We start from the raw sequence: 12999 nt of genomic DNA on the forward strand, positions 1-12999 counted from the left end.
TGAAACCAAAAAATGCCTATTTCTTTGAAACAAAACCTCAGATCTGGAACTACTGGGCATCCCTACACACAAGACACCCTACTGCAAGAAGAATATACTACCCAAGAACTCCCCAATACCTCTAGGAAGAGGATAGGGTGCCATGAAGAAAAGAACATATACATGCCCCTAACCCTAGATTCAACAAAAACTAAGCAAAAACGAAGGGAAAGAGGGGCAGTACCGAGCTCCATGGCACGTGGGAGAGGATCCCACCAATCAGAATCGGAGAAGGGTGGTCTGAGATGGAGATCCAGAAAGCCCTTGGGTAGCAACTTGAGAGAGGAGAGAGAGAAAAGAAGAAGAATTCGGTATGAATGGGTAAAGGGGAAAAACTGCCTCCCCTGCCCTTCAAATAACCCCCCGGGTCGTGGCGGTGCGGTAGTACCAATGTCATTGCGGTAGTACCATTTGCCCAGTGGTAGTACCTCTCTCCCAGCGGTAGTAAAATTTACTACCGTGCTGAGGGCGGTAGTACCGCTCGGCCAGCGGTAGTACTGCTCTCCCAACGGTAGTAAAATTTTACTACTGTGCTGGGGCGGTAGTACCGTGCCCCAATTGACAAAACTGCCTGGAAAACTAGCTCTACTCTCCTCGACAATAAAAGAGGACTTGAACAAAGCCAGTGAACAAGAAAAGAGAACAAAAAACTCAAACAAGGATAAGAAGCAACACCGAATCTTCTGACGGAGAGAGGGTGGTGGCCGAAGCCACCAATGTTTGAGACAAACAGTATGACACCGCGAAGAATTATCCCTGGGTTCATGACCACAACTCGTCTTTGAAGCACAAGTGCCATCAACAATGGCTAATGTGAAATATTTGATCATTTTATGCATAATAGGGGGAGGAGAAGTTCATTGAGAGAACAACACTCCCCCTATGTCCATGCCTACATCTAGAGCCAAATATAATGATGAGTGAGGTGTGGTGTGCATGGTTTCAATCTACATTACTTGAATCAATGATATTTAGCTTATGCCTTAACACGCGAAACCTTGCTTAATCTAGAGGTTTGGTGAAAATATCTGCAAGTTGCTCTTGAGTGTTGATGAAAAGGACCACAATATCTCCTTGCTTGATATGATCTCGAATGAAATGATGACGTATATCAATATGCTTGGTCTTGTTATGTTGTACCGGATTAAGGGATATCTTGATAGCACTCTCATTGTCACACAGAAGAGGCACTTTGTCACAAGTGACACTGTAATCCTTTAAAGTTTGCCTCATCCATAATATTTGATCACAATAACTTGCAGCAGCTACATACTCATCTTCGGTGGAATAAAGTGACACGGAGTTTTGCTTCTTCGAAGACCAACTTACCAAGGAAAGACCATGGAATTGGCATCCTCTAGAGGTTGACTTCCTTCCAACGCAGTCTCCAGCCCAATCTGAGCCAAAGTAACCTAATAAACTGAAGCTTGCTCCTTTGGGGTACCATAAGCCAAATTTTGGGGTATGATCCAAATATCAAAAGATTCGTTTGACTGCCGCATAGTGGCTTTCCTTTGGTGCGAATTAAAACCATGCACAGATTCCCACACTCAGCATGATATCGGGTCTAGATGCGCAAAGGTAAAGCAAGGATCCAATCATGGAGCGATATACCTTTTGATCAACGGATTTACCATTGGGATCACTGTCGAGCTTGCATTTGGTTGGCATGGGAAATTTGACTGGCTTGACGTCCTCAAGCTCGAACCTCTTGAGCAGGTCTTGAGTGTACTTGGCTTGTTTGATGAATGTTCCTTCTCTTCCTTGTTTGATTTCAAACCCGAGAAATAACTTCAACCCTCCCATCATCAATATCTCAAACTTCTCGGTCATTAGTGTAGCAAATTCTTCATTGAAAGATTTGTTAGGAGAACCAAATATAATATCATCAACATATAGTTGGCATATGAACAACTCCCCTTTGACCTTCTTGGTAAAAAGAATGGGATCAATTTTCCCAATCTCAAACCCATGGTCTTGCAACAACTTAGTAAGGTACTCATACCATGCACGTGGGGCTTGTTTAAGACCATAGAGTGCCTTCCTCAGTTTGTATACATGAGTGGGGAACTTGGGATCCTCGAATCCCGGGGGTTGTTTGACATACACCAACTCATTTAAAGGACCATTAAGAAAAGCACTCTTCACATCCATTTGTTGCAATTTAAAGTCATGATGAGAAGCAAAAGCAAGTAACATGTGAATAGATTCAAGACGAGTGACACGAGCAAAGGTTTCACCGTAGTCGATACCCTCGACTTGGGAGTAGCCTTGCGCCATCAGTCTTGCCTTGTTTCGAATGACCACACCATTTGCATCCTGCTTGTTCTCGAAGATCCATTTGTTTCCAATGACATTATGTTCCTCCGTCGGTCTTGGCACTAATTCCCAAAATTGATTACGCCCGAAGTTGTTAAGTTCATCATGCATAGCTTCAAGCCAATCTTCATCATCAAGTGCATCATCTACCTTTTGGGGTTCAACACACGAAACAAATGTGTGATGCATACAAAAGTTTGATAATTGTTGAAGAGTGGTTACCCCTTTGTTGAAGCTACCCAGCACATTCTTGAAGATATGTTGTCGAACTCGGAGTTTGTTGGCTATCTTGGCAACACAGCGCTTCATAATTTCCCTACTTGATATCGTAGGGGTTTTTGTTTGAACACTTTGAGCACCGTCCTGAGCTTGCACACTATATTACCCTTGATCTTGTGGTAGCACTTGATCTTGAGGTTGCACTAGATCTTGAGCAGGCTTAGAATCTGGAGCATGATCTTGGACATCATTTGGTGCAACGCCATCTTCATGAGGTTGATCTTGTCCTTGATCAGGTTCATCGGGTTGAGGGCCTTCACTTTGTTCTTCGGAAGCGTGTGGGTCTAGCGAGGGTGATGGATCCACTTGAGTAGAGCATTGTCCTTCTCCTTCGTCCACAAGCGGTTCCTCAATGGGGAGTATTTGACCGATCCCCATTCTTCTTATGGCTTGAGGAGGAATTTCATCACCTACATCACAAAGACCACTTTGCTCCACTTGGGAGCTATTATTCTCATCAAACTCCATGTTACACGTCTCCTCAATGAGTCCGGAGGACTTGTTGAGAACACGGTAAGCATGGGAGTTTGTAGCATAACCAACAAATATGCCCTCTTGAGCTCTAGCTTCAAATTTACACAAACGAACATTTTTCTTGAGTATGAAACACTTACAACCAAACACCCGGAAGTACTTGAGGTTGGGCTTGTTCCCGGTAAGAATCTCATCGGGAGTCTTGTTCAAGCCTTTGCGGAGGTAGGGTCGATTGGATGCATGACACGCGGTGTTAATGGCTTCAGCCCAAAAGTTGTACGGAGATTTGAATTCCGCCATCATGGTTCTTGCCGCGTCCATCAATGTCTGGTTCTTCCTTCCGCAACACCGTTCTATTAGGGGGTATAGGGTGCTGAATATTGATGCTTAATCCCCTCATCACTAAGGAACTCATTTAACGTGTAGTTCTTGAACTCAGTGCCGTTGTCACTTCTAATCATCAATATCTTTACTTCATGTTGACGTTGAGCTTCATTAGCAAAGTCCGTGACAGTTTGTTGAGTCTCACTCTTCTTCTTGAAGAAATATACCAAGTGTATCTTGAGTAGTCATTCACGATCACCAAGCAATACTTTCTTCCCCTAAGACAATAAAAAGAGGGAGGTCCAAAGAGATCCATGTGAAGGAGCTCCAAAGGCCTTTTAGAGTAGATGACAGTTGTGGGACGGTGAGCTGTTTCATGAAGCTTTCCTTGAATACAAGCATTGCAAGCACGGTCTCTGGTAAAACTCACATTTGTTAGTCCACGAAAATGGTCCCCTTTGAGTAGACTTTGCAAAGTTCTCATATTGACATGGGCTAGTCGGCGATGCCATAGCCAACCCACATCAACCTTAGCCATTAGACAAGTCACGGTCTTAGTAGGTTGCTCCAAAGAGTTCACTACATAGAGACCGTTCTCGACATATCCAACAAAGGCTACTTTAAGAGTCTTGCTCCACAAAAGGGCCACGGTATCAAGATTAAAGAATGTGGCAAAGCCCATATTGCAAGCTGACGAACGGAAAGTAAATTGTATGCAAGGGACTCAACAAGCATGACCTTCTCTATAGATAAATCTTGAGGGATGACCACCTTACCAAATCCCATTACTTTAGATGTTGAAGCATCAACAAATTGGACATGGGTGGTCATAGATGGTATCGGATGCACATCCACCACCAAGTCCTTCTCTCGGTCATATGATTTGTTGCTCCATTGTCGAGCAACCATGATACTCCACCGGAACCAAACTCCTGCAAGAGATCGATGCTTGGATTTAGGTACCCATTTTTGAATGGGTCCTTTGATGTTAGAAACAAGGATCTTAGGAACCCAAATAGCCCACTCAATGTACTCATAATAAGAACCAACAAATTTGGCATAAACATGCCCATCACTAGCACGGCATAAAATATCATTTAGATTTTTCTCTCCTTGGATGCACGTAACGAGGCCTTTCTCAAGCTGTTCTTTCAACTTGGCATTCTCCTCCACAAAATGCACATGCTCACAACAAGGGTTAGTAGCACAAGCATTATCAATTAAAACAAACGAAGGACAAGTAGAAATCTCCTTGGTTAGTTTTACTTGGAGTTGATCATGAGACTCCTTAAGGGAGGAATGATCACTTTTCAAGACCTTGTGGGCCTTGTCAAGTATGTCAAATTATTCCTTGAGTCTATCAAGGCCAACCCCAAGTGCAACTTTCTCAAATTTAAGTACACGAGTAAGAACACTAGCATGATCAAGATCCTTTTGTAATGTAGCATGATCAACATTGTGTGAGTCCTCAAGAGAAAATGAAAACTACGCTCTTTTTCTAGAGCAATGGATAGATCTGCTATCTCATCGTCGTAATCACGACTATGTTCTTGCATCTTGGAGATATTATCCTCATGAGTCTTAATGAGATCATTGGCTTCACCAAGTTGTTCCAAAAGAGCAACAAAGTGTCTTTTGGTTTCACCCTTGATCTTGCACAAGAATTTATCAAATTCATTTTCATCAAGTTCTACTACCTCATTATTATCAACACAGTCTAATAATGAAGGATAGGTAGTGAGAGTGGTCTTGGTGCTAGGGGCTACCTTATTGATACCTTTGGCCATGAGGCACTTGGCGATACGGTTCTCGTTGGTGGCACCGAAGAGAGATACCTTGGGGAGGAAGTGGCAATGGCGACGGTGGCCATTGCCAACCTGTGATAGCCTGGCTTATTATGGATGATAGACTACTCATATCAATAAGGAATTCCTTCTTTTCCGGAAGCCCATTCGAACAGAACTCTCAGGTTAAGCGTGCTCGAGTTGGAGTAGTTCTAGGATGGGTGACCGATCGGGAAGTTGATCCCGTGTGCACATGAGTGAGGACAAAGTGTGCATAAAAGACTAGTATTGATATGTGGGGCCAGTCTAGATCCCGCCAGGAGTAACGATCGCCGGCGGGTGTGTCCGGGGTGTTACAAGTTTGGTATCAGAGCCGACCCTCGCGGTTACACGGATATTTGTGGACAGGTGTGCGGTCATGTTGTTCATAACGTTTGTGACCTGTCATGGCACACGGCATGGCACGTGTACCAAACTGGATGCACAGACGTTTGTGCCAAGAGGGAACGCTCCTGTGGCCCGACGAGGACGTCGGTTCCTTTGAGTGGTGATGTATGTGATAGCCTGGCTTATTAGGGATGATAGACTACTCATATCAATAAGGAATTCCTTCTTTTTCGGAAGCCCATGAGGACGTCGGTTCCTTTGAGTGGTGATGTATGTGATAGCCTGGCTTATTAGGGATGATAGACTACTCATATCAATAAGGAATTCCTTCTTTTCCGGAAGCTCATTTGAACAGAACGCCCAGGTTAAGCGTGCTCGGGTTGGAGTAGTTCTAGGATGGGTGACCGACCAGGAAGTTGATCCCGGGTGCGCATGAGTGAGGACAAAGTGCGCAGAAAAGACTAGTATTGATATGTGGGGCCAGTCTAGATCCCGCCAGGAGTAACAACCGCCGGCGGGTGTGTCCGGGTCGTACTCGTTGTTTGTTCTTGGAGCCACTTGAGTTGTCCTTGGAGAAGTTGGGTCTTGAGTTTCTTTTGTTTCCCCAAAATTGCCTTGAAGCAAGAGCCATGTGCTCATGATAAGTTTATTTTGTGTCTTCGGGGCAGCCATCTTCTTCCTCTTCTTCATCATCAACAATGGCCTTGGTCTTTAAGGCAAGGTTGGGTGACGCTGTTTTTGACCAAACACGAGCAAGTGCATTGTCGGCGGTCTTGTTCATAATATCCATAGCAATGAATTCATCTGACACTTCGCGTGAGGACAAGGAGTGAAAATCTGGTCTTTGTCGAATGGCGAAAGAAATGGCTTTGTTGAAAGGCATGATGACCTTGATAAACTTGCGCTTGATCCATGTGTCATACGTATCTTTGCTCCCATGATCTTGGAGAGCAACAGCGAGGGAAGTCACCCTCCGATAGAGATCACGAGGGTCCTCATCTTCTAGCATCACAACCCCTCACGGCATGCATCGTCTTCATCATCATTGGAGGTGTACTCCTCATGGGCCACCAAGCCCCTTGGATGAGTCTTCCTGGTGAAGGTGTTCTTGTTAGGGAAGGACTTGGGCCTATCCTTGCGAATGAGCTTGCCCCCGTTATCCTCCCTCTCCTCATAGGGACAATCTACAACAAAGTGACTCACATTGCCGCAGTTGTAGCATGTCGTACTCGTTGTTTGTTCTTGGACCCAGTTGCTCATCGGCCTTATCAAGGACCACTTCAAAGTTTGACCGTTGAATGCTTGATCTTCCCTTGTACAGCACCTTGATGTGCTCCCAACACTCCTTTGCACGAGTGAAGGGCCGCAGGTGTGGAAGATCTTCTCGTGGAACTGCGGATTGAAGGATGAACAATGTGGAATGATTGTATTGGTTGTCCGCCTCTTCTCTTGGAGTAAGGTTCCTTGGATCATGAGGATAATAACCTTGCTCGATGATTCTCCAAAGATTAGTTGAGCTGTGATTCAAATGAGACTTAATAGAAAAAAACCAATTCGCGAAATCACATTTAAAAAGTTTTGGAGGAGGTCCTAGGTTATTAATATGTGGGGTAGGAACCGGTCCTCCATAGACCGGGGGAGGGGGAACCGAGGCAAAAGTCCCCGTCCCATTCTTGTCATGAGGGGAGGAGGTTTGAGTGCCTTTAACCGCTTCCTTATCGGAATTGGCCTCCGACACCGATGAGGTGGGTTTAACCACAAGCAACGGGTCGGGAGAATTTATCATCCCTTCAAGTAATTCTTTAAGCATGGATTTGACTTCGGTAGTCACGGACGTCTTGAGTGAAGCCATGGCCTCATTCAAGTCGTCCCGTGTGACCGAAACCACCTCCACGGCCTCCGACCCTTCGGGTCGAACCTCACCATCGTCAACCATACTCTTAGGGTGGTGAAACCTTTAATAAAGATACGTAGCTCTCATACCAATTGAAAGGATCAATATGGTTGACTAGAGGGGGTGAATAGGAAACTACCAATTTTAGCTTATCCTAACAAATTAGCGTTAGCAACAAAAGGTTCTCTATATGAACGAATAGGTGAGCAACCTATATGATGTTGACTACAAGGATAATATGTGCAACCAAAGAATACACCACAACAACAAGTACAAAGTAAAGGTAAGAGATAACCGCAAGTGGGACTCGTGGACACGAGGATGTGTTACGGAAGTTCCTTCCCTTTGACAGGAAGTACGTCTCCGTTGGAGCGGTGTGGAGGCACAATGCTCCCCAAGAAGCCACTAGGGCCAATGTATTCTCCTCGCACCCTCACACAATGTGAGGTGTCGTGATTCCACTATTGGTGCCCTTGAAGGCTGAAAAGACCTCGATGAAGCCAAGAGAGGGGTGAATAGGCTATTTAAAAACTTCTTCGGATTTGGCTTATGCCTAATGCGGAAATAAACTAAGAGGATACTTGTCAAGCACAAATCCTAAATGCACTAGGCACTGCAACGTGTATCAACAATACGATCTACCAAGATGGACACAATACATTTACTAACAAGCACAAGTAAGTTACACAAACTTACTTGAGCTATATCACACGACAAGTAGGTGAACGACACAAGATACTAGATCACACTATAGCACACGATATATCAAAAGCTGCAAGTGTGAACGTGTGGATATAGCTTGAATGATTAATCTTGTACAAGAAATAGACAACACAATATAATGAGCACAAACAATATGCAATGTATGTATGCTCAAGTAACACAAGTAAACCACAAGTAAGGAGTTAGGGTTAAGGATAACATAGGTCACTGAGACGAAGATGTATCCCGATGTTCACTTCCTTGGAGGGAAGCTAGTCACCGTTAGAGAGGTGGATGTTACCACGAAGGCACACCAACGCCACAAAGGCTCACCCTATTCTCCCTTTGAGATAACACCACGAAGGCGTTTCTCAACCACTAGTGGTAAGCCTTTGAGGTGGCTTCCAAACCCTCACAAACTTTTCCGGGGGTAATCACACGGATTGATTCCTCTTCGAAGAACTCCTACCGCCTAGGAGTATCCAACCTCCAAGAGTAACAAGATCACGGGGAATGCTCAAAACTTGCTCAAATCTCAAATAGATTGGGTTGAGAGAAGGAGAGGGAGACGATCTATCTTTTGATAGGAACAACTCTCAAAGGGGCTCACAAATGCTCTTGGGATCTAAGATTTGGTGTGATCAAATGTATGTGGAGTAGAAATGTGTTCTTATGAGGATATGGTTGTGTTGGGCACCCTCTCACGAAGTGGGAGGGGGTATATATAGTGGGGAGAGTAAAACAGCCGTTGGGGACACTTTAAGTCACACAGGGGTCAGACATCCGGCAGTTCACGGATGTCCGGGCGTCCACAAGTAGTCGGACGTCCGACAGGGGTCGGTCGTCCGAGGGATGTAAATATATCTGGAACCACTGTGGGGTTGAACAGGGACCGGACGTCCGGAGAAAGCCGGAATTCCGAGTTATTCGACTCAAACTTCTCTGGTGCACGATTCCGGATTTCCAAAAGTGGACGGACGTCCGGCCCTCAGATGTCCGGAGGGAACCGGAAGTCCGAGTTATATGGCTCAAGTTTCTCTAGTGCGACGCTCCGGATTTCCGAAGCTGGTCGGACGTCCGGCCCTCGGACGTCCGGAGGGATCCGGAAATCGGAGTTATATGGCTCAAGTTTCTCACGTGCATAGTTCCGGATTTCCGAAGCTGGTCGGACGTCTGGAGGGAGCCGGAAGTCCGAGTTATATGGCTCTGATTTCTCTGGTATAGGATTCCGGATTTCCGAAACAGCCGGTCGTCCGGCCCTCGGACGTCCGGAGGAAGCCGGATGGCCGAGGCACTGGTCCTGTTTTCTGATAACAGCAGAGCAGTGGAGATGTGGTATGAGCAGAACAGTGGATATCTAGTTTGAGCAAGTTCATCACAAAACCTGTGATCCCCTCTTAATAGTGCGGGATCCCTAAAGACTCAAGAATTGTAAAATGGGTACCGATGATCCATACTTGAGTGTATACTTTTATTCGCTGATCATCACTCCCCACCACTAACGTCAAAGGGACTGATACCTTTGAGTTAGCCCTTTCACTTGAGCTTGATGTTGTTGTTCCTTCTTGGCTCAATGTTGAAAGCAAGACATGATGAAGTCTTCAAGTGGCTCTTCCATACACAATGTGGAAAGCCTGGCTTATATATATTCATCTTCATTTGTCCACCATGTGAACATCCACAAGGATCAAGCATGTGGTGCTCAGGAATGCTTATCTTGATCTTGTCCTTGTTAGCACATGAGCTTGTCCTTATCAACACATAATCATTAACAATAGCTTAAAGGGGATTAGTGATTAGTTATCTATATGTGTGTTGTCAGCAACACCAAAACACGATTAAGGGCATGACTGCACTTTCAAAGGCGGCAACCGGACCTTTACAAACAAGGTTGGGGCTATCTCCACACAAAGCTTGGAGGCTCCCAACAAGACCACGAAGATTCACCACAATGGAATGTGGCTCCGAGGTGACCTCAACCGTCTAGGGTGCTCAAACACACAAGAATAACAAGATCCGCAAGGGATTAGTGGGGGAATAAAATATCTCTTGGTGGAAGTGTAGATCAAGGCCCTATCAAGCAATCCCTAGAAAATCAACAAGTTTGATTGGCTAGGGAGAGAGATCGAGCAAGAATAAGCTTATGGAGCAACAATGGAGCTTGGAGAGGTTAAAGGTAAGCTCCTCGAAGAAGAAGACACCTTTATATAGTGGGGGGTCAGATCCAACCATTACCCACCCACCACACCAATAGCCAAGCGGTACTACTGCTCTGGGAGCGCTACTATCGCTGCTATAAGTGGTACTGCCGCTCCTAAGAGCGGTACTACCGCTCTGCATCTCACCAACCACGGTAGTACCGAGGGGCGAAAAGTATGCGAAAAAGTCCGTCGGAGCAGTAGTAAAAAATTACTACCGTTGTGCCAGCGGTACTACCGTTGACACCAGCGATACTACCGCTGGCCCTTTTGCATATACATTAAAGATGGGTATGGAGCTCCATTGTAGCTCAGGAAAAGGAGGTGCACTAAATGTGTACGTGATGATTCCACCCAAACCTTTTCGACGCGGACCCCCTCTTAATAGTATGACTTTCCTACGACTCAAATCCACCAAAGAAAAACATAGAAAACCGTCTTTGAGAGATTCCGAGGGGCATCGAATCGTCTTGTGCCTAGATATGAATTATCTGAAATGCTCAATGCACACGATTAGTCCGCACAGGCATTGTCATCAATCACTAAAACCACTTAGGGAGAAATATGCCCTAACGGTAGGGCATGAGAGACGGCAGTGCATCGGGTCCCATGAGCAGTTCTGTGTTCCATGTCCTACTCTACATGTCTATCGATCGGACCAACATTGCGAGGAAAACAACCGGGCGTCAGATATGGGCACGGCAGAGCTGAACAAGCTCCACTTTAAATGGTCACTGTCTGGTCACAAAAAAAATTATGTTGTCGGGTCACCGCGGACGTGTCTAAACACGTCATTGTCCGGTTATAATTTCTTTATGCCGTCCATGCTCTTAGTTATAGCGGTAGCATTCAAATAAGGCCCACACTGCAACAGACAGGCTACAATAGACCTGCTCATCCAGAGTGACAAAGGACAAAGGGGACCACTTCAAATGGTTTGTCGTCGTTTCTATCTATACTTACTAATAAAGGACGGATCACTTCTTCCCGTACGTCGTCGATGTTTTTGTGAAAAAACCCTCTCTTTCTTCGAAATCAACCCGCAATCCCTGTTTAAGTGACACTCTAGAAAAATGTTTCGTTTTTGTGTAAAAACCTCTGCATTTTATAAGAATTCCACCCGCGCTCCCTTGTTCATCTTATCGGGTGGCACAGAAGGTGAAAGGGGCCGAGGGACAACTTCCGCTGGGGTCTCGTAGGCCGCCCGACTCTCCCCTCCGGTTTCGGCCCTCTCAGCCTCTCATGTGCCTCCATCGGCTCTCCTCCTCCCCCCTCCCCCTTCGGCCCTCCCGGTCTCTCCTTCACCTCCGGCATCCCTGCCCTCCTATAGGTGCATCTCCATCGCACCACCCGAGCTCCCCTGTGCTCGTCAGCCAGCAGCCCCGTGAGGCCCTCGTCGGACGGCAACCATGGCACCGTTGCGGGCCGCTAAAAGCTTTTTGTTAGGGGCCACTGAAAGTGTTCGACCTCAGCACATGTCGTGCCCTCCCTTCGAGCTGCAACAAGCAGAGTTTGTGCCAAAATTTCAGATTCAAATTAATTGTCTCACCCCGGCACTTTACATCAAATCCTAGCAGGTTATATACGTTCCAAATTGCAAGAACCAACAAGCCAAAAGAAAGAAAGAGGATGAGATACGGCCAATCAAAGAGGAGAGGCGCATGAATCCAACAAAAAGCAATATGTGGAGCCCATCCTAATAGGAAAGTTCGAGACAGAGCCAAGAAGATACATAAAAAGATTGAAGATTGATTGTGTCGACCTGAAGACGTGTTCAGCATCTTGCGCCACCCACCAACAGCCACAGGCCAACGCTGCGCCACACCACCTCCCGCGCATCCGCGCGCACAGGCCAGCCGCCAGAGGACGACGACCCTGAGTAGGCCACTGTTGTGCCAGACCAAGCCACGGTCGGCAGCAGGCGCTGGGAGGAGAGCGACAGAGGAGCGAGAGGCGCTCGGGCAGAGGAGGCCGCCAAGCCACGCGGGAGGCGACGGTGGTCGGATTAGGTGCCCAGTAGGGGATCGATCGACAATGAAAACGAAGAAGAGGGGGTGAAGGGGATCGCGTGAGGGTGGGTGGACACTGCGTGTGCGAGTGGGTGTGGGTGGCGCGCGACCAAAAGAGAAGATGGGATCAGGAGGCTGCGTGTGTGCGTGTGTGTTGCTAGGTTAGATAGGTGTGCACCTGCGCCTAGGTGTAAATGGGCCGGCATTGTTGAGCACAGCTAGCTCCCTCTCCTTTTCCTGGATTTTTTTCCCTTTTCCTATTTACAGAAATTAGAGAGAAGGAAAAGAGAAGAAGATAAATGGCCGTGGGTTTTATAAAATGTTGAAATTTTGAGATTTATAATCAGGCCTGCGAAAGAAGTTTTACCTAATTTGGAAGAGTTGAATTGAGACTCATTTGAATTATTGAATATAATTAAACTGGTTTAAATAGGAGTAGGAGCTAGAAGTGTCTAAAAATGTTGATATTTTTGGTGAAGTTCTGATAAATGCAGAAAGAATTAAGTAGAACAAACGTGGAATATTTAAAAAGTTTTGAAAGGAATTTGGAAAGGTACTTAAATAAAAGCTAGGTTCGAATGGTAAGTTAC

This window comes from Hordeum vulgare, chromosome 2H, assembly GCF_904849725.1.
Source record: "Hordeum vulgare subsp. vulgare chromosome 2H, MorexV3_pseudomolecules_assembly, whole genome shotgun sequence".
Classification (NCBI taxonomy): Eukaryota; Viridiplantae; Streptophyta; class Magnoliopsida; order Poales; family Poaceae; genus Hordeum; species Hordeum vulgare.